The sequence below is a fragment of the Drosophila novamexicana genome, unplaced genomic scaffold (assembly GCF_003285875.2).
Source record: "Drosophila novamexicana strain 15010-1031.04,08,12 unplaced genomic scaffold, DnovRS2.1 tig00001636-arrow-arrow-pilon, whole genome shotgun sequence".
Taxonomy (NCBI): Eukaryota; Metazoa; Arthropoda; class Insecta; order Diptera; family Drosophilidae; genus Drosophila; species Drosophila novamexicana.
Window position 1 is genome coordinate 214,368 of NW_020824872.1, and position 21,587 is coordinate 235,954.

The window sequence follows — 21,587 nt, forward strand, 5'->3', positions numbered from 1 at the left end:
AACGAATTCGTTCGTGTTTATAAATTAGTTGATAAAACTGATTGGGATGTTTGGTTACAATACTTTGTATATTGTTTTAATACAACACCATCCACAACGCATGTGTTTGTCCCTTTGAATTAATTTTTAGTAGGAAACCTAATATTAACAATGTAAATGAGCACATTAAGCCTCTATATACATAGTATCAGGAATCAAAATATAGGTTAGAGTTAGCATATAAAAGAGCTAGAATAATGCTCGAAAGGAATAAGCAAAAAAATAAACTTATATATGATAAGAAAGTAAATGAACAAACAAACATAAATAAACAAAAAAGGTTTTTAATCAAAAACCTAGTTTTCGACCGATCGTTCCTATGGCAGATATATGATATAATAGTCCGATCTTAATAGGATTTTTCCTATATATGAGGAGTATAGCAAAATTAATAAATGCCAAGTTTGTTCAAGATATCTTGAAAAACAAAATGTTTTTTCATACAACTTATTTTTCGATCGATAGTCTTATGGCAGCTATATGATAAAGTGGTCCGATCTTAAAAGGATTTTGCATATAGATGAGGAGCATAGTAAAACTAATAAATGCCGAGTTTGGTCAAGATATCTTGATAAACAAAATGATTTTTAATATTTATTTGTTGGCTGGCTCGAGGTCCGTGTTTGTTAAAACAAACAATGAAAACAATTTTATTTTAATTTTCTTCCGATATATTTCGGTTGCACATCGGCAAACCGTCTTCAGGGCACTAACACCAAGATACAAAAAACAATTAACAATTATAATACAATAAATTAAACATTATTTCGAACATTTTACATACATTATTTTACACGTCTGCGCTTTTTGACGTGGAGATTGTTACTGAGGTTGTTTGGCTGTTTAAGAGGTGTCTGTACAAGTGAGCGCAATTTTCTGTGTCTGTCTTGTAGTTTAGTCGTTTGTTGGTTGGTGTGTTAATTATGTGTAGCATTTCCAATGTGTGTCGCTTGTTATAGTGTTGTTCTTGTTGTAAGATTGTTGTTTCATCAAAATTTGGTGTGTGGTTGCTTTTTATACAATGGGTCATAAGTGCTGTTTTCTGTATATTATTTTGATGTCTTAGTTGGAAGTCCCATTTATGTTGACTAATCCTTGTTTTTAGCTTCGATTTTGTTGTACCTATGTAGACACTATTGCACTTGTTGTTGTTTTCCCCGCCACATGGTATTTGGTAAACGACGTTACTTTTGTCGATCATCGGGATTTTCGACTTTATCTTGTTGAAGAATTTTTGTAATGTATTCGTCGGTTTGTGTGCTACTTTTATATCTTGTTTGTTATAACAGTCTGAGTTTGTGAGGCGTTCTGATAGTCGTGGTACATATATTAGTGATTTGTATATTTTGGCAGGTTCTGTTGACTTTTTTCTTTCGATTTGTCGTCTTTTTAATAATGTTTTGATTATATTTGGGGGGAAGTCATTTTTGGTCAAGAGTTTTTTGATTTCATGTTCAATTTCTTTGTGGTATATTGTGTCCGATATTTTCATCATTCTATTCATACAGCCTAGTGCTGTATTGATTATCATACTCTTTGGGTGGTTTGAATTGAAGTTGAGTATTCGTCCGGAGGCTATGGGTTTCCTATACCACTTTATTTTGAGTGTGTTGTCCATTCTGCTTACAATAGAGTCTAAAAATGGTAATTTCCCGTCCTTTTCTAATTCCATTGTAAATTTTATCTGTTTGTGGAAGGAATTCAATTCTTTTAGAATATTTTCCACGTCTATTTTGTTCGTTATGGCAAAAAGGTCATCTACATATTTGGTCAAGAGTCTTGGTTTTATTTTTAATTTATCTGTAATCTTGTCCAACAGTTCCTCCATTAATATATCTGCGATTACTGGGGAAGCCGGTGATCCCATTGGCATTCCTTTAAGTTGTGTGTATATTTTGTCTTCGTATTTGAAATATCTGTTTTCCTGTATGCAAAATCTAACTATGTCCATAAATAGTTGTTTCGGTATATTCGTGTGCTCTTCTAATTTGGTCCATTTTTGTCTTATTGTGTCAAGTGCTAATTCTATTGGTATGCTGGGAAATAAGGATACTACGTCAAAAGATACTAATGTTTCCTCTTCTCTAATCTGGGAGTTGTTGACTCTGTCTTTAAAATCTACCGCGTTCTTGATGTTGTACCTAGAGTCCATTGTCAGATTTTTTAATATTTGTATTATATATTTGCACAGCCCGTAAGATGGAGATCCGATGGAAGAACATATTGGTCTCAGTGGTGTTCCTTCCTTGTGTATTTTTGGTAGTCCATATATCCTCGGAGGTACCGCTGTTGTTGTAGTCATCTTATTTCTTTCGTCCTTTGAAATAAGACCCATCTTGAATAATTGTGCTACGAAGGTGTTATTCTTTGTCTGTAGTCTTGATATCGGATCCAGTCTCAGTGTTCTATACGCGCATAAGTCGTCTAAAATATTTGTCATTTTATTTTTATATTCATCCTCATCCATTGCTACGGTTTGTTTTGTTTTAACAAACACGGACCTCGAGCCAGCCAACAAATAAATATTGAAATATGGAAAGGTCGCCAGAGCCATCAATAAATATCAACGGAAGGCACGCCGTATGCACAGCAACCAACATGAGCTACGCAAAAATAAAAACTAAATACAAGGATTCGAAAAGAACAATTAATAAATTCCAACTAACACTGGTAAAATTAACTAAACTTAAATCTAGTTTAAAATTTTTGTTAAAATGTAGAAAATCAAATTTAATACCTAACTTCATCAAAAACTTGACACAGCATTTGACCATACTGACCACTGACAATAAAACCCACCCTGACATAACAAGAACATTGACTAGACACACACATTTTTACCATACCAAAATATTAAACTTACTTATAAAACACAAACACAACCTATTACAAGAAGAAACAAAACATATGGAAAAAGCAAAAACAAACATAGAACAACTGATGACCACAGATGACGCAAAAGCGATTTTGCCTATATATGGGGAGTACAGTAAAACTAATAAATGCCGAGTTTAGTCAAGATATCTTGAAAATCAAAATGTTTTTTCATACAAAAACTTAATTTTCGACCGATCGTTCCTATGGCAGCTATATGATATAGTGGTCCGACCCAGCTGGTTTTGACATATGTGCTGCGTGGAACAGAAAGAGGGACTTCTGCACAGTTTCATTAAGATAGCTTTAAAACTGAGGGACAAGTTCGCATAGAAACAGACAGACGGACAGACGGTCAGACGGACAGACGGACATGGCTATATCGACTCGGCTGTTGATTCTGATCAAGAATATATATACTTTATGGGGTCGAAGATGTCTCCTTCTATGGGTTACACATTTTACGACAAAATTATAATACCCTCTGCAAGGGTTAAAAACAAAGAACAAAAAGTAAATAAGGATAGACTAAAAACTTTCATTTTTAAGTGATGTAGTGTGATACATACGTAATAATTGGCATTGGTATATATGTAAAGCTTATCAATTATTGCAAATAAAAAGAAAATAAATTTAATTTTAATTTTCGTTAAATACAAAAGTATATTCGCACAAACTAAAACAAAAGCAAGTAAGAGGTTCTAGTCGGGAGCTTTCGACTAGGGGATACCCTGAATCCTCTTCTTCCAACATCAAATGCATAAATATATTCTATTTAAGAAGCTATATGTCAAGTTTGGTGACTCCAGCTCTTATTATTTACCAAAATTGCCCAAAAACAGGATATCGATATCGATTTTTATCGATTGCTTGGAAACGGAGTAAGTTATCGATTATCGGAAACAAACTCGATCTGCGCAGGCACTAGGAGTACCTACATCTAGATTTCAATATCAAGTCTCTAGCTCCTATAGGTTCTGAGATCGTTGCGTTCATACATACGGACGGACGGACAGACAGACGGACATGGCTAGATCGACTCGGCTATTGATGCTGATAAAGAATATATATACTTTATGGGGTCGGAGAAGCTTACTTCTGTATGTACACTTTGTTGCATACTATAACAATTTTACATTAAACAAGCCCAGAGCCACTTTATGTATTGGCTCTGGCTCATATTACGCAGCGCGGTCCAATAGCCCTCTAGCTGACCGTTTATGTGTACGTTGCAGATCCCACACTCCGTCTGAGCGCATTTTATGAGCAAAATATATATGCTCACTTACACAGGCATAACATAGGCAATAACAGCAAAAGTATATGCATGTACCCATAGGCTTAGCACGAATATTTAAATTGAAATAAGGCCATTCTCAATAACCAAGCAAATCAGCACTGACCTGCTTCTGTGTATAATTTATATCATCAATGACAACTGATATTACAGTTGCCTCACTTTCACTGTCGGAGGCCGCTGGTATGGATGTTTATCACGTGATCAAAGATTTGGAATCACTCGATGACTTTCGTGTGTATGTCGTTAATTTTATTTGCTGACATCTCCAAATGCGCCGCCAGCACGTAAGCTTGACTCCAGTCTAACCTCTGAGTCTAAGGAGTAAGAAGAATACTGAATGGTGCATATTCTCGTGCTTCTGGACATGATGGTTCAGTGAATTGCTTACTGCTTGGACCTGTCATGGAACGTTTTAGGTCGAACCGTCGGGGCTTAACTGGCTTCTTAAAAGAGCAAGCCGTACTAGTTACTTTTGCCTACTTATGCAGCTTTCGCCATGGCTGTGGGCCTCAGAGCGATTAGCTTCTGTCACTTCCTGCTTCCTGTGTTTCCCTGTGAGCCCATCAGCTATCCAAGCAAATCTAAGGCAGTTTGGCCCGCGTCCCCGCCATTTTTTTCAAGTGACCCATTGCTGTGAACAAGGTGGTATTAAATGATTTTCGATTGAATAACGCAGGCCCGTCTTCTATAACTTGTATGGAGGGACATAATTTTAGACAATGGAACTTTATCAGAGTCGTGACTTTAGGGTGGTTGCCAAGGGATGGCACGCTTTAACTGAGATTCCCGATATCATGGGTGCTTGTGATTCTTGTCTACATCTCTCTCGGTGAGACTTTGGACCTCATTTCCGACTTGAGCGCCTGCTCAAGAAAGGTTTCATAGTTATATGGTAAGGCTGTGGAGACAGCTTGGGCGCCATGGCATCAACGCAAGCCGCTGCGATTCCTAAGATTCTAGGGCGTTTTGATAAGATGATGTCGATAATGACATCTAGCCTAAAGATGATGATGTGCGTGCTACAAAGTTTGTTCCTGCATAATTATGACCTCATTTCCGGACTGCACGATAGACATTCTTCTTATATCGAAAACCCACTTGTATAGCCGATTCTCTTTTCGCATCCTTCAGGTCCTGGCACTCAGAGGGCCCACACTCTTTCCGGATTTTGCCTGTCATTTGCCCTTGGCGATTGACTTTGAAATTTACAAGGACATAGCTTTCAGTCACCTCGCCATGATTGAGTGGCAAGATAGAACCCAACAAGTTGCTGAGTCCTCGCACCTACTATAGTTGCCTGATGATATCAACACTTTCGCCCAAAACAAAGTACTTCAAATCTGTACAACCGCCTGAACAGAGGGCAAGTGGGTATCTAACGCAATGGGTATCTAAAGCAGCGTCGTTAAATCTGAGATTCAGGCCTGCTCTTGGTTATTTCTTAAAAAATGGCGAAGAATAACCATTATCAATGCATTCACGGGTAGTGATGCTGCAATTCGGATTTTCTCATATATGATAATTTTGAGGTTCGTGTAATTTGGGCTAAGAATTCACAACATCTGAGGGTTCATCTTATTTAAGACTCTCAACGTACCAAGCAGTCGAAGTTGTTTTTATCCTCACTGCGAACTCTGCTAACTCTAACTCACCTTGCAACAAGTCTTATTATAGAGATCTCTCTTTTTAATATTTGCTTTCATTGCCGATACCACTACTCTTGCTGCTACTAGATCTTTTAAAACTTGTTTCTCTCTGGGACCTGAAGTGTTTCTGTACTTCAATCATTACTAAAGCGTTTTAACCTTTTCCTTGATTCTGTTTTCTTAGAGCGTCTTTGGGAAATATCATTAGTAATTCCACTATACAAAGGATGTGGAAAGTCTGAAAATACTAATTTTAGGGACACCGTCTGGTAGTGCGACTATACGCTCTGCGCGGTGGCGGAGCTAGGTCATACCTCTGGCAAGGTCATATCTCTTCCAAGGGCGCTGACTTATAAAAAAAATTTCCCAATTTAAGGAGGAACAGTGGATACCGAAGCGTGCGGGGTCAAAGGCGGGTAACCCAGTTATTTTATGAACTCTGGATATTTGTCGTCCCCTGGTTTTTAAAGAGTTTCCGCGGTAAGCGGGCTACGGCATGTGCACATTCTGCGCATAATGTATCTCACAAGCTTGATGCTTCAATTGGGCATTATTTTCTAAGTTACGCTTAGTATGACAAAACTCTCTCGAAAAACAGAATTTGATTTAGCAATTGATTTTAATAGATGTAGAGCCCTATCGCAACGTCAAGGACTTGGAATTTCTGGAATTGATCTTCCATCCCAAAACACTATTCAGGCAGTTCAGCCTATTTGTTACCAAAAATAAATACATTATTTTTGTAAAGTTTTTTCCCATTGAATAGTTATGAAACGTATTATTTTTAAGTTTATGTTGAAGAAGAGCTCTTCGTTATATTTTTAAGTATTTTTTGGCTAATTATAGACAAGGCTGATAGTTTGACACCCGTACTATCTCTGTTACGCATATAGCAAAGCTGATGACAGCGATACTGGACATCTCCATCAATTGTGGTATTCAAGGCTTGTAGGCTTGGTACAACTGTTTATTTGCACTGAAAAGGATGCACTTAATTCCAGTTTAACACTACCAACAGCAATGACAGGAGTTAACTGGATGTAGTTCTGCTGGAGGAAAGCCTTACTTGATTCAAAACGGCCTTTTCGACTGCTAAAGATTAATAACAAGGGTACTTACAAGCAGGAATAACATTTGTTACAGCATCGCTTGAATCGAAGCATGTTGTCTCAGCGGGATTAGTCCTCTCTTTAGACGGTAATGAGTACGTTATCAAAAGCTACACATGCTCTTATAGAATTTTCCTTTGGAACAGTTAGTGGTGAGATTAGCGCTGTGTCCAATTAGCGCTCGGCGCCTGCCTCTTGCAAAAACCAGAAAGAACTGTTGCCGTATTAATCCCGCCACTAAACTTTCTTCTCTGTTGAACATGCATCTATTGCTTGTGCCACCGTTGTCCCTGGCGTCTCTTTCACTGCCGGATGCCGCTGGTATGGATGTTTTTCACGTGATCAAAGATTTGGAATCACTCGATGACTTTCGTGTGTATGTCGATAATTTTATTTGCTGACATCGCCAAATGCGCCGCCAGCACGTAAGCTTGACTCCAGTCTAACCTCTGAGTCTAAGGAGTAAGAAGAATACTGAATGGTGCATATTCTCGTGCTTCTAGACATGATGGTTCAGCGAATTGCTTACTGCTTGGACCTGTCATGGAACGTTTTAGGTCGAACCGTCGGGGCTTAACTGGGTTCTTAAAAGAGCAAGCCGTACTAGTTACTTTTGTCTACTTATGCAGCTTTCGCCATGGCTGTGGGCCTCAGGGCGATATTAGCTTCTGTCACCACTAGGCTTCCTGTGTTTCCCCCGAGCCCATCAGCTATCCAAGCGAATCTAAGGCCCGCGTCCCCTCCAGTTTTTTCAAACGGTTAACCTATTTTCAAGCGACCCATTGCTGTGAGCAGGGCGGTAATGATTGTCAATTGAAGATCGCACGCACGTCTACTCGAAGAATAATTTGTGTAGAGGGAACCTCCAGGCTTGCTTAAAAGCTATGTTGAAACAGCTCAACTAACTAATGTAAATGTGCAGAGTTCAGCGATGGTTCTCACACGCACTTAAATAACCGACGCTCTTAACATTTGCTCTTAATTAATGTAAAAAGCATTGTTAAGTGTTGATTTCATCGTTACTCATCTTAGGAGCAGCAAGCCTCTCCGATAATTGTAAGCAGGAATTGTTTTCGAGCTCTGCAGAAAATCAGAAGCAATAACCGTGTAAAGAAAAGAAGTTCGTTTTCTTGTATTTGTCAACAAACAAAGAGATATCGGTCGGCAGATTTTCCTAAACGGCGTTCAACAGTTAAATTGATGATGTAATTGAAAATTAGTTGGATTATTATTCTTGAAAACCCTCAGGAATTATTCATTGGCGCCAAAGCAGGGACTTCGTTTAGGATTTGTGGGATTTGCAGTACTTGGCAAAAAGTGCAATATTGGCTCGGCATAAGCCCGAGCTGCATTTCATTCGTCTACTGGCTGGCGTTTTATATCTGTTGTATTGCATCTTGACATCTCTTTGATTTCGGACAATATCAAGGAAAGCTTGAAAAACTTATAATGAAAACACAGGTATTTTGTGCCAAAAATTTAAATAAATAATATTGTGTGAAAATTTGTTGCTGTAACCTGCAAAAGGCAAAAGAGAAACTAGTTTTTAGCACATATTGATTTATATATAAATAACAAGTAAGTAGTTCTAGTCGGGAGCTCCCGACTAGGGAATACCTGGAACCTTCTTATTCCAACCCCAAATGCAGTTCGTGCAACGCGCTCGTTTGAGATAATGAAAATAAATTTTAAAAAAAAGTTAGCTTGGCAAGGTTTAACCTCGCAACAGACCACATTACATGCTGACGACTCTACTCAACAGCCTCACCAGCCAAAAAAAAAAACAAGTTTCCCCGGTAGGGCTAGAACTCGCGAAAGACCTCACCATGTGCAATTCTTCTAATCAACAGCCACACCAATAAATTTGTAATATTAAGAAAATGAATTAAAATAGCAGCACAGTAAACAATCGCAATTGCAATTGTTGATAGAATTCGAAGCAGACGCGCATGAATGTGTGTGTGAACATGTGTACCAAAATTCTTGGAATTTGCGCATGCTGCCCCATCCAATTGCGCAGTAAAATATAACTTTGGTTATTTCTTAACCGATTGTTCGAGTTAGAGTCCTCCACGAGCGTTAAAATTAATAATTATAAGGAAAATTCCATTCCTAGCAAAAACGCCCATCAGCTCCGCTTCAACTCTTTTACTCGACGACAAACTGATTACAGTTCAATGTGCAATACATCGATCGACAATATCGATACTTCAATTCAATTCAATTAACATTTCAAGGAATGTAAGCAAAAATACTAAATAGGGCTGACATTGTTACTAAATACTATATATCTACTTGGTGCGCGAGCATTCTCCTCGCCTTAGAAGCTCCTTCCAAAACACCATGTATTGTTAACTCCACGACACGCACTGCGCCATCGCATCCAGGATGTAATTCTGACACTTTTTCTAGTAACCATTGACCAGGCGGTTCGTTGTCTTCGGGGATCAAAGCAAAACTTCCGATCTGAACGCTGCTCGCAGTTGTCCTCCATTTTGAGCGTTCCTGCATCAAGGTGAGGTACTCAGTTTTCCAGCGGCGCCAAAACATGTGGTGTACTACGAAAATTCTCTTCTAATGGTTGGTCAGCAATTGTTTGACTAATGCTTCGTCAAACGAAAAAGTGGCCTGGAGTTAGTGCTTCTTAGTCATTTGGGTCCGATGATAGCGGATACAGCGGCCTCGTATTCATCACGGCTTTCACCTACGTAACTGCTGTTGAGAGATCCTCGTAGTTGAGTGCCGTGCTGGTTGCGCACTTGACCAGCAGCTGCTTCGCAACCAACACATTGGCCCAACTGGTCAAAAATTTTGGCCAGCACTCGTGAAGCGCCTACAAAGTTAGTGGCGTTGTCGCAGAACAGGTCGGAGCTTAAGCCACGCCAGGCTATGAAGGCGCCGACACTTAAGTCCGACATGACTTCTATATGGCATGCCTTCGTGAGGAAGCATATGAACACAGCTAAATACACCTTGACTGGGCATCCAAATTGGTTCTGCGAAGTCTAGTCCCACCCGTGGAAAGGGGTAGATACTGCCTTGCACTCAGCTTTCTGGCAGTGATCCTATACCCTGATCGCCCAAGACAGGTCGAAGTCGAAAGCAGGTAATGCAACTGCGTACCGCATTTCTGCCCGATTTTCTGCAATTGATGATCCAATATTTCTGCCGCAAGCGTTATGCGATTGAGCCCCGGCATGTTAATTGATTCGATGAGTGTAACTTATTTGTGCATTTATGACTATATGATCTTTAGGCATCAAAATAGGATGCTCTGTGTCAGTTGGTAGATCGGCCTTAGCAATCGCCCACCTACGCGTATAATCGAAATTCCTTCTTCTTCTGGAATGAAGGGATTTAATCATTGCATTTTTGTGGACTAAATAGGTCTTTTATATTTTAACATAGTGAATTCCTCACGAAGCTTTAAATTTTGCAAATTATAAATCATATAGCGAAGACCTCCAGCCATCTCGTCTGCAGTTAGGTCAGACTGATTATGCCCTGTAGTTTGCCGCTTTCTACCTCTGCGCCACTTATAAATGTACCTAAACACGCGCTGAAGTTTCAAAAAGTCGTTTGTAAATTAACATTCCCCAATAACGTCGTAGGTCTCCCTCGTCTCAAGTCAATATACTGCATGTGAAAATGTACCCTTCCTCTGTTCAGGTATTGCTTCGTCACTGCAGCGCCATTGTGCGTTAGCCCAGTCATCTACGGGATGCCAGTCCCCGATGCAAATTTAACAAGATTTTGGGATTTCTGATTTTCGACATCTACACACAGACACACGCACACAAATGTCTGTGAATGGCTAGATCATGAACGCAAAAGAAAATATCATTATTGGCACGCGTCTGATGCGCGCCCTTCTTTTTTATGATGTTGATGAATGAATGTTGACCCCTTATTACCTGCAGCAGCCCGTTGGGCCGACAGGGTAAACCTTTGGCAAGCACCTGCACCTGCATATGTAGGTCAAGTAACTGATCACCAAAATTATTAAAACTTTAATTATATAATCGTTCCTTTCTTTTTTAATTTGGTATATTTAAATATTTTAAGGAATTTTGTTTTTACACAAATTTCATCCATCAAAATCAAAAAAAAAAAGAAGGGCGCCTGTCAGACGCGTGCAAACAATGATATTTTCTTCTGCGTCCATGATCTGGCCATTCACAGACATTTGTGTGTCTGTGTGTAGAGGTCGAAAATCAGAAAACCCAAAATCTTGTTAAATTTGCATCGGGGCACACAAGCGCATAAATGCTTCTATTCATATACAAAATATGCAAGTATGCGTGAATAGCAAGTCCAAAATATTTTAAATGCACGCATGGCAACGCTTATCAACGATGGCGAGCTAATATGCAAGAATTTCGCATCGACGTGGAAAACCCTTTCTCTATTTCATACTAATGCCTTGATATTTGAGAAAAATTGAATTTGTGCGCAGTTTTGCTTGTCGGACACATACACACACACACACACACATTTAAACGATCCCTAAACATAAAGAGAGAGCATTGAGAGCTGAAGGTAAGTGCGAACGAGATAAAAATTAACAGCGTTGTCGTTCTATCGCACAAGTCATATGGAAGAGAGTGCGCCAAGCACTTTCCTTTAGAGTAAGTGGTTCAAAAATACATCATATGTATATCTTACTCCCTTACTCGCGATTTTGGACCAGAAGCCAACTACCTACCTGCCTACTTTCCTGCACTGATGTCCAGTCTATATGTTTTTTGGTTAGTGATATAAGTGATAAACTTTGCCATGTCTCGCCATTAAAAGTGCTCCGTGCAGCTCTAAGCGGGACAAGGAAGCCACTCTGTCTGGAACGACCATAGACTTAGCAGTCACTAGGCGCAGTGAAACCGCTCCGTCTTTATTACGCACGCGACCATAAATTGCTCCCCCATAAGCTCGATTGGATGCGTCAGAGAACCCGAAAAGCTCTGATGAGTCCACCTCAAACGTAATGGGAACCACTGATCACGGCAGCGAACTCTGATTTATGAGCTTCAGTTCCTCTCGGTATATTTGCCATTGAGCCGCGTACTTGACGGCAGCACTACATCCCAGTCGTGCTTCAGTAACCAAAACTCTTGCACGAATATTTTACCTAGAATCAGTATAGGACTTAATAATCCCAAGGGATCAAACACTTGAGCTAGTTTTGATAGCACTGTTCGCTTTGTAATAGTTATAGAACATTAAACGAGAACTGAAATTGGTCGCTTTGACTCACCCAACATATTCCAATAGCTTTAGCTGCATCTTCAGTTTTAATCATTAAAGGCTCTAAATCGTCCGCATTGCTAAGGGCTTCATGACAATTACTACGCCATTTGTGTAGCTTAATTCTGGAATGTTCTAACAGCTCACTAACTTGCTGTTTCAATTCTACAAGGTTGGCTATGGTGTTTGTACCACACAACATATCATCCATATAGAAACTACGTCTCGCTTAAGTTGCCAGTGGATACTCTTTCCCATATTTTTCTGATAGATAGAACAAGCAGTGCACTGCTAGGAATGGAGCAGAATTTGTTCCATAAGTGACAGTTTTTAGACGCAGCACTACAATGGGTGTGTTATTGTCAAACCGCCACAATATACACTGGAAGTTACGATGGGAATCTGTGACTAAAACAAGCCTATACATCTTGGCTATATCTGCTGTTAGGGCTAACCAATCTAGTCATCGTCTCAAATGGGGAGACGCCGTTACTGGATTTGCACGAAGCGTCAAATACGACGCGCAATTTGGTCATTAGACTTTTCGACCTGAGCACAGGATGATGGAGCATAAAGTACAACATTTCCTTTATCCTAGCGGCCTCTACTATTTCCAAATGGCCCAAATTTGTTTTTTTCAATAATTTCGGAATACTGTTTCTTTAAAGAGGGATTGCGTCTCAACTTCTTTTCTAAATTGAAAAATCTAGTAAGGGCAATCTGGTATGTATCCCCTAGTACTATCTTGGGACTTTTGAATGGAAGTGATACAGTTAAATAGCCATCTTCAGATTGTCCAACATTAGAAACGAAACTGTTTTCGCATTGTTTTTCCTCTTCAGTAAATATATCAACAGGCCGTGGTATTTCCTCGCATTTCCAAGACCTTTGCACTAGCTCTTGCAGCTAATGAGCCATTGTGCACCCCGTTACCTACGCTATCGTAGGTATAGCGCACGGCTTTTAACTTCCTGAAACCGCTGCATGGGTGTCAATCCTTTGAGCTTTGGGTATGCCTTCAACCCATGGGCGTTAGCACAAATGTAACACGACTTAAAAATGTTGCTGAAATAGCATTCTTTACTATGTTTTGGCCGTTGGGTCGAGAACCATTGTTCCGCCGAACTTTTCGATTAGACAAGTTTATACCTATATTTATTAGATAATGGCCGCGAAGGTAATTTTTTGCAATCCCATATATCGAGTGTTTCATGATCCAGCTTGCTGCGAATCAAATGAAATACTAACGCGTCAAAAATGTCTTGCTCACTGCCGAGAGATTTAAGGAACGCCAACTGCAAATTTACACCGTCTACAAGTATTCTTAGAGCCTCCGAGTCTACATTCTTGATACGTTTTAGGTTAAACAGCTCATTTATATGAGATTGAAGAATAATTGTCTTGTTCTCATAACGGTCTTTCAGTAATCTTACTGACCGATGGTTGTTAACACCCAATAATTCCAAACAGAACCGGAACCGATAATGGTTCCTAAAGGGACGACGGCTGCCGAGACACCTGTGTGCTGTTCATACAACATTACTACCAGCTGGTCGACTTGTATGACTCAGACTGCTAAGTATTGTAGCTTTTATTTTTCAATTCACTTGTCTGGCCCACGCCGTAAAGCTTTCATTTTCTTGTCTCCTTTTTGGAGCCATTGTGCAAACAACTTAGGGGAATTTAACAATAATTTTCCCAATGCTTTGCTTCTACCACAATGTTTAGTTTTGTAACTAAATTTTAGTTCAAAACTCACATATAATGCGGCTTGCCCTTATTGGCTTCCGTGAACAATAATCTTATGTTCTCTTGCCCTCCAATGAGGCAAATCATTAATTATTTGAATTCTCTTAAGAGAGCTAAGTAATGCTCAGAGTACTTAAAGAACCGCTTCTTTTAGTGCACAAATAAGAAAGTCAATCACGCAATTGTACGAACATCTTGCTGCAGTTAAAGCGAATGTGCACGCAAAATGAATTCAAAACAAATGTCAATGTCCTATTTTTTGAGCACGTATTCATTCAATACAGCTGTAACTCTTAATAATTTACTGTACATTTGTATAAACACTTTATTGCCAATACTACATGTGACAAAGTTGCACACTCTTTATAAAGCTGATTTACCAATCTTTTAACAGTTGTTTAATTCATAATACTTATATTCACTCAAATCTAACTTAACTTAACTTGCCTCTAAGAAATATTAAATGCACCATGACAGTCAGACTCACACTACGAGGTTGCAGCCGCAGTCGCCGGCCTGTTCTCTGGGTGAATTAAGCGTATTCCAATAAGCTTTAATGTTAAACTTCTTTCGGATTTAGACCTTATCCTCAGGTCCCTGCTCGTTCTCCAACGTTCTAGCTAGAGTCTCCACGAGCGTTGAAGTTAATAATTATAAGGAAAATTCCGTTCCCGGCAAAAATGCCGATCAGCTCCGCTTCAACTCTTTTACTCGACAACAAGCTGATTAGAGTTCAATATACAATATATCGATCGGCAATATCGATAGTTATTCAATTCAATTAACATTTCAAGGAATGTAAGCAAAAATACTAAATAGGGCTGACATTGTTACTAAATACTATATATCTACTTGGTGCGCGAGCATTCTCCTCGCCTTAGAAGCTCCTTCCAAAACACCATGTATTGTTAACTCCACGACACGCACTGCGCCATCGCATCCAGGATGTAATTCTGACACTTTTTCTAGTAACCATTGACCAGGCGGTTCGTTGTCTTCGGGGATCAAAGCAAAACTTCCGATCTGAACGCTGCTCGCAGTTGTCCTCCATTTTGAGCGTTCCTGCATCAAGGTGAGGTACTCAGTTTTCCAGCGGCGCCAAAACATGTGGTGTACTACGAAAATTCTCTTCTAATGGTTGGTCAGCAATTGTTTGACTAATGCTTCGTCAAACGAAAAAGTGGCCTGGAGTTAGTGCTTCTTAGTCATTTGGGTCCGATGATAGCGGATACAGCGGCCTCGTATTCATCACGGCTTTCACCTACGTAACTGCTGTTGAGAGATCCTCGTAGTTGAGTGCCGTGCTGGTTGCGCACTTGACCAGCAGCTGCTTCGCAACCAACACATTGGCCCAACTGGTCAAAAATTTTGGCCAGCACTCGTGAAGCGCCTACAAAGTTAGTGGCGTTGTCGCAGAACAGGTCGGAGCTTAGGCCACACCAGGCTATGAAGGCGCCGACACTTAAGTCCGACATGACTTCTATATGGCATGCCTTCGTGAGGAAGCATATGAACACAGCTAAATACACCTTGACTGGGCATCCAAATTGGTTCTGCGAAGTCTAGTCCCACCCGTGGAAAGGGGTAGATACTGCCTTGCACTCAGCTTTCTGGCAGTGATCCTATACCCTGAGCGCCCAAGACAGGTCGAAGTCGAAAGCAGGTAATGCAACTGCGTACCGCATTTCTGCCCGATTTTCTGCAATTGATGATCCAATATTTCTGCCGCAAGCGTTATGCGATTGAGCCCCGGCATGTTAATTGATTCGATGAGTGTAACTTATTTGTGCATTTATGACTATATGATCTTTAGGCATCAAAATAGGATGCTCTGTGTCAGTTGGTAGATCGGCCTTAGCAATCGCCCACCTACGCGTATAATCGAAATTCCTTCTTCTTCTGGAATGAAGGGATTTAATCATTGCATTTTTGTGGACTAAATAGGTCTTTTATATTTTAACATAGTGAATTCCTCACGAAGCTTTAAATTTTGCAAATTATAAATCATATAGCGAAGACCTCCAGCCATCTCGTCTGCAGTTAGGTCAGACTGATTATGGCCTGTAGTTTGCCGCTTTCTACCTCTGCGCCACTTATAAATGTACCTAAACACGCGCTGAAGTTTCAAAAAGTCGTTTGTAAATTAACATTCCCCAATAACGTCGTAGGTCTCCCTCGTCTCAAGTCAATATACTGCATGTGAAAATGTACCCTTCCTCTGTTCAGGTATTGCTTCGTCACTGCAGCGCCATTGTGCGTTAGCCCAGTCATCTACGGGATGCCAGTCCCCGATGCAAATTTAACAAGATTTTGGGATTTCTGATTTTCGACATCTACACACAGACACACGCACACAAATGTCTGTGAATGGCTAGATCATGAACGCAAAAGAAAATATCATTATTGGCACGCGTCTGATGCGCGCCCTTCTTTTTTATGATGTTGATGAATGAATGTTGACCCCTTATTACCTGCAGCAGCCCGTTGGGCCGACAGGGTAAACCTTTGGCAAGCACCTGCACCTGCATATGTAGGTCAAGTTACTGATCACCAAAATTATTAAAACTTTAATTATATAATCGTTCCTTTCTTTTTTAATTTGGTATATTTGAATATTTTAAGGAATTTTGTTTTTACACAAATTTCATCCATCAAAATCAAAAAAAAAAGAAAGGCGCGCGTCAGACGCGTGCAAACAATGATATTTTCTTTTGCGTCCATGATCTGGCCATTCACAGACATTTGTGTGTCTGTGTGTAGAGGTCGAAAATCAGAAAACCCAAAATCTTGTTAAATTTGCATCGGGGCACACAAGCGCATAAATGCTTCTATTCATATACAAAATATGCAAGTATGCGTGAATAGCAAGTCCAAAATATTTTAAATGCACGCATGGCAACGCTTACCAACGATGGCGAGCTAATATGCAAGAATTTCGCATCGACGTGGAAAACCCTTTCTCTATTTCATACTAATGCCTTGATATTTGAGAAAAATTGAATTTGTGCGCAGTTTTGCTTGTCGGACACATACACACACACACACACACATTTAAACGATCCCTAAACATAGAGAGAGAGCATTGAGAGCTGAAGGTAAGTGCGAACGAGATAAAAATTAACAGCGTTGTCGTTCTATCGCACAAGTCATATGGAAGAGAGTGCGCCAAGCACTTTCCTTTAGAGTAAGTGGTTCAAAAATACATCATATGTATATCTTACTCCCTTACTCGCGATTTTGGACCAGAAGCCAACTACCTACCTGCCTAATTTCCTGCACTGATGTCCAGTCTATATGTTTTTTGGTTAGTGATATAAGTGATAAACTTTGCCATGTCTCGCCATTAAAAGTGCTCCGTGCAGCTCTAAGCGGGACAAGGAAGCCACTCTGTCTGGAACGACCATAGACTTAGCAGTCACTAGGCGCAGTGAAACCGCTCCGTCTTTATTACGCACGCGACCATAAATTGCTCCCCCATAAGCTCGATTGGATGCGTCAGAGAACCCGAAAAGCTCTGATGAGTCCACCTCAAACGTAATGGGAACCACTGATCACGGCAGCGAACTCTGATTTATGAGCTTCAGTTCCTCTCGGTATATTTGCCATTGAGCCGCGTACTTGACGGCAGCACTACATCCCAGTCGTGCTTCAGTAACCAAAACTCTTACACGAATATTTTACCTAGAATCAGTATAGGACTTAATAATCCCAAGGGATCAAACACTTGAGCTAGTTTTGATAGCACTGTTCGCTTTGTAATAGTTATAGAGCATTAAACGAGAACTGAAATTGGTCGCTTTGACTCACCCAACATATTCCAATAGCTTTAGCTGCATCTTCAGTTTTAATCATTAAAGGCTCTAAATCGTCCGCATTGCTAAGGGCTTCATGACAATTACTACGCCATTTGTGTAGCTTAATTCTGGAATGTTCTAACAGCTCACTAACTTGCTGTTTCAATTCTACAAGGTTGGCTATGGTGTTTGTACCACACAACATATCATCCATATAGAAACTACGTCTCGCTTAAGTTGCCAGTGGATACTCTTTCCCATATTTTTCTGATAGATAGAACAAGTAGCGCACTGCTGGGAATGGAGCAGAATTTGTTCCATAAGTGACAGTTCTTAGACGCAGCACTACAATGGGTGTGTGATTGTCAAACCGCCACAATATACACTGGAAGTTACGATGGGAATCTGTGACTAAAACAAGCCTATACATCTTGGCTATATCTGCTGTTAGGGCTAACCAATCTAGTCATCGTCTCAAATGGGGAGACGCCGTTACTGGATTTGCACGAAGCGTCAAATACGACGCGCAATTTGGTCATTAGACTTTTCGACCTGAGCACAGGATGATGGAGCATAAAGTACAACATTTCCTTTATCCTAGCGGCCTCTACTATTTCCAAATGGCCCAAATTTGTTTTTTTTCAATAATTTCGGAATACTGTTTCTTTAAAGAGGGATTGCGTCTCAACTTCTTTTCTAAATTGAAAAATCTAGTAAGGGCAATCTGGTATGTATCCCCTAGTACTATCTTGGGACTTTTGAATGGAAGTGATACAGTTAAATAGCCATCTTCAGATTGTCCAACATTAGAAACGAAACTGTTTTCGCATTGTTTTTCCTCTTCAGTAAATATATCAACAGGCCGTGGTATTTCCTCGCATTTCCAAGACCTTTGCACTAGCTCTTGCAGCTAATGAGCCATTGTGCACCCCGTCACCTACGCTATCGTAGGTATAGCGCACGGCTTTTAACTTCCTGAAACCGCTGCATGGGTGTCAATCCTTTGAGCTTTGGGTATGCCTTCAACCCATGGGCGTTAGCACAAATGTTTTGGCCGTTGGGTCGAGAACCATTGTTCCGCCGAACTTTTCGATTAGACAAGTTTATACCTATATTTATTAGATAATGGCCGCGAAGGTAATTTTTTGCAATCCCATATATCGAGTGTTTCATGATCCAGCTTGCTGCGAATCAAATGAAATACTAACGCGTCAAAAATGTCTTGCTCACTGCCGAGAGATTTAAGGAACGCCAACTGCAAATTTACACCGTCTACAAGTATTCTTAGAGCCTCCGAGTCTACATTCTTGATACGTTTTAGGTTAAACAGCTCATTTATATGAGATTGAAGAATAATTGTCTTGTTCTCATAACGGTCTTTCAGTAATCTTACTGCCCGATGGTTGTTAACACCCGATAATTCCAAACAGAACCGGAACCGATAATGGTTCCTAAAGGGACGACGGCTGCCGAGACACCTGTGTGCTGTTCATACAACATTACTACCAGCTGGTCGACTTGTATGACTCAGACTGCTAAGTATTGTAGCTTTTATTTTTCAATTCACTTGTCTGGCCCACGCCGTAAAGCTTTCATTTTCTTGTCTCCTTTTTGGAGCCATTGTGCAAACAACTTAGGGGAATTTAACAATAATTTTCCCAATGCTTTGCTTCTACCACAATGTTTAGTTTTGTAACTAAATTTTAGTTCAAAACTCACATATAATGCGGCTTGCCCTTATTGGCTTCCGTGAACAATAATCTTATGTTCTCTTGCCCTCCAATGAGGCAAATCATTAATTATTTGAATTCTCTTAAGAGAGCTAAGTAATGCTCAGAGTACTTAAAGAACCGCTTCTTTTAGTGCACAAATAAGAAAGTCAATCACGCAATTGTACGAACATCTTGCTGCAGTTAAAGCGAATGTGCACGCAAAATGAATTCAAAACAAATGTCAATGTCCTATTTTTTGAGCACGTATTCATTCAATACAGCTGTAACTCTTAATAATTTACTGTACATTTGTATAAACACTTTATTGCCAATACTACATGTGACAAAGTTGCACACTCTTTATAAAGCTGATTTACCAATCTTTTAACAGTTGTTTAATTCATAATACTTATATTCACTCAAATCTAACTTAACTTAACTTGCCTCTAAGAAATATTAAATGCACCATGACAGTCAGACTCACACTACGAGGTTGCAGCCGCAGTCGCCGGCCTGTTCTCTGGGTGAATTAAGCGTATTCCAATAAGCTTTAATGTTAAACTTCTTTCGGATTTAGACCTTATCCTCAGGTCCCTGCTCGTTCTCCAACGTTCTAGCTAGAGTCTCCACGAGCGTTGAAGTTAATAATTATAAGGAAAATTCCGTTCCCGGCAAAAATGCCGATCAGCTCCGCTTCAACTCTTTTACTCGACAACAAGCTGATTAGAGTTCAATATACAATATATCGATCGGCAATATCGTTAGTTATTCAATTCAATTAATAGCTTCTGTTCATTGGTTTAAGAAATGTCACATTTTCCACCGGTTGCGGTAACATGTGAGTGGCGATCGAGTTTCTTTAATTCACATAAGCGCCGTAAAGTTTTTCCTCCAAAACTCAAAAATTGCGCTCTCTAAGTAAGGGCTCCATTTTAGGTAATCTTTTTGAGATTTCGCCATGTTTAAGTTCTAAAAACTGTGGGATTATTTTAATATTAAATTTCTTATTTAAAGTTGCCGCTTGCCTTAGTTTATATATCAGCTGTTCATGGTTGTGATACTTTACCATTTTTCACAACATCGATAGAAATCTCGATTAAACATCGCAAAAAACACGAAATGTTCGGCCGACTGAATAACTGAATGACTGAACTAAATGACCGATTTAGTTTACGGCCAGGAAATAAACGAGTGAACTTATACAGCAAATGGAACTAGAAATCCCCACTCTAACAATAACAATTTACTGTAACCAAATATTATTGTGCTCTTTGATTCAATTTGTGCACTGGGTCAACAAGCGATCGTTATTGCAAGGTAACACATTACTTGTGAGTTGTGCATCGGCTGTTACTTTAGCCGTTATATAGTTAGTTTGAACATTGTCGCTGATTTTGTGCAGCTGCTGTTGCTAAGCAGAATTGGAGCACAGGTCATTGCCATTTTTCCTTAGGCATAATTCTATTTCCCTGTTTTACTGATAGGAACCGGGTGTATAGTCATCACCAATTGGCAATTTTTTTTTGGATAAATTATTGTTTAATTAAATTGTGCAAAGTGTCCACGCTTAATGATGCAAATGTTAAAGGCGCCAAGTCTAGTTTGAAATTGATAGCGACTTTGCAAAAACATGATAAGGTTCTAGGATTGCTTCTAAGATATTAAGCGGTTTAGGACCGCGTTTGAAGAAAAACAATTTCATTTGATTAGATTCAACTTCAATATCGATTGGAGTAACTTGAAGGGTATATTGAAAAGATAATGGATATACAAGCTGACGTCGATATATTGAACCCTAGCAACGATTCTATTAAGCCATTAAAAAAGTAAAACGTCCCATTCATCACGATTTATCAACGTCATTCAGTCAACATCGTACTTCACAGTTACCCAAAATGCGGCTGCCAAAGTTCGGTGTCTTTTTGAAAGTCTGGTGCAAAATGAAGTCACACTGTCCAATGTCGAGAAATGTAACCATTTAATTTCTTGCTTGTCTGATGAGACATTAGGAACAGTAAAGGCATTTTAAATCATAGACTGCAACTCTGAAAAGGCTTTAGCAAGCTTATGAGCTGTTTATGACAACAAATGCCTCATATTTTTGAATACGATTTCTCAACTCT

At 39.6% G+C, this 21,587-nt stretch overlaps 1 long non-coding RNA gene across 1 annotated transcript; it reads right to left on the reverse strand.

Moving 5' to 3' along the window:
- Positions 1-692: 692 nt before the first annotated feature.
- Positions 693-1,099, reverse strand: LOC115768108. Its single transcript, XR_004018469.1, has 2 exons — positions 824-1,099; positions 693-748 (listed from the first exon to the last, which is right to left on the reverse strand). It is a non-coding gene; the product is annotated as an uncharacterized LOC115768108 (long non-coding RNA).
- Positions 1,100-21,587: the final 20,488 nt, after the last annotated feature.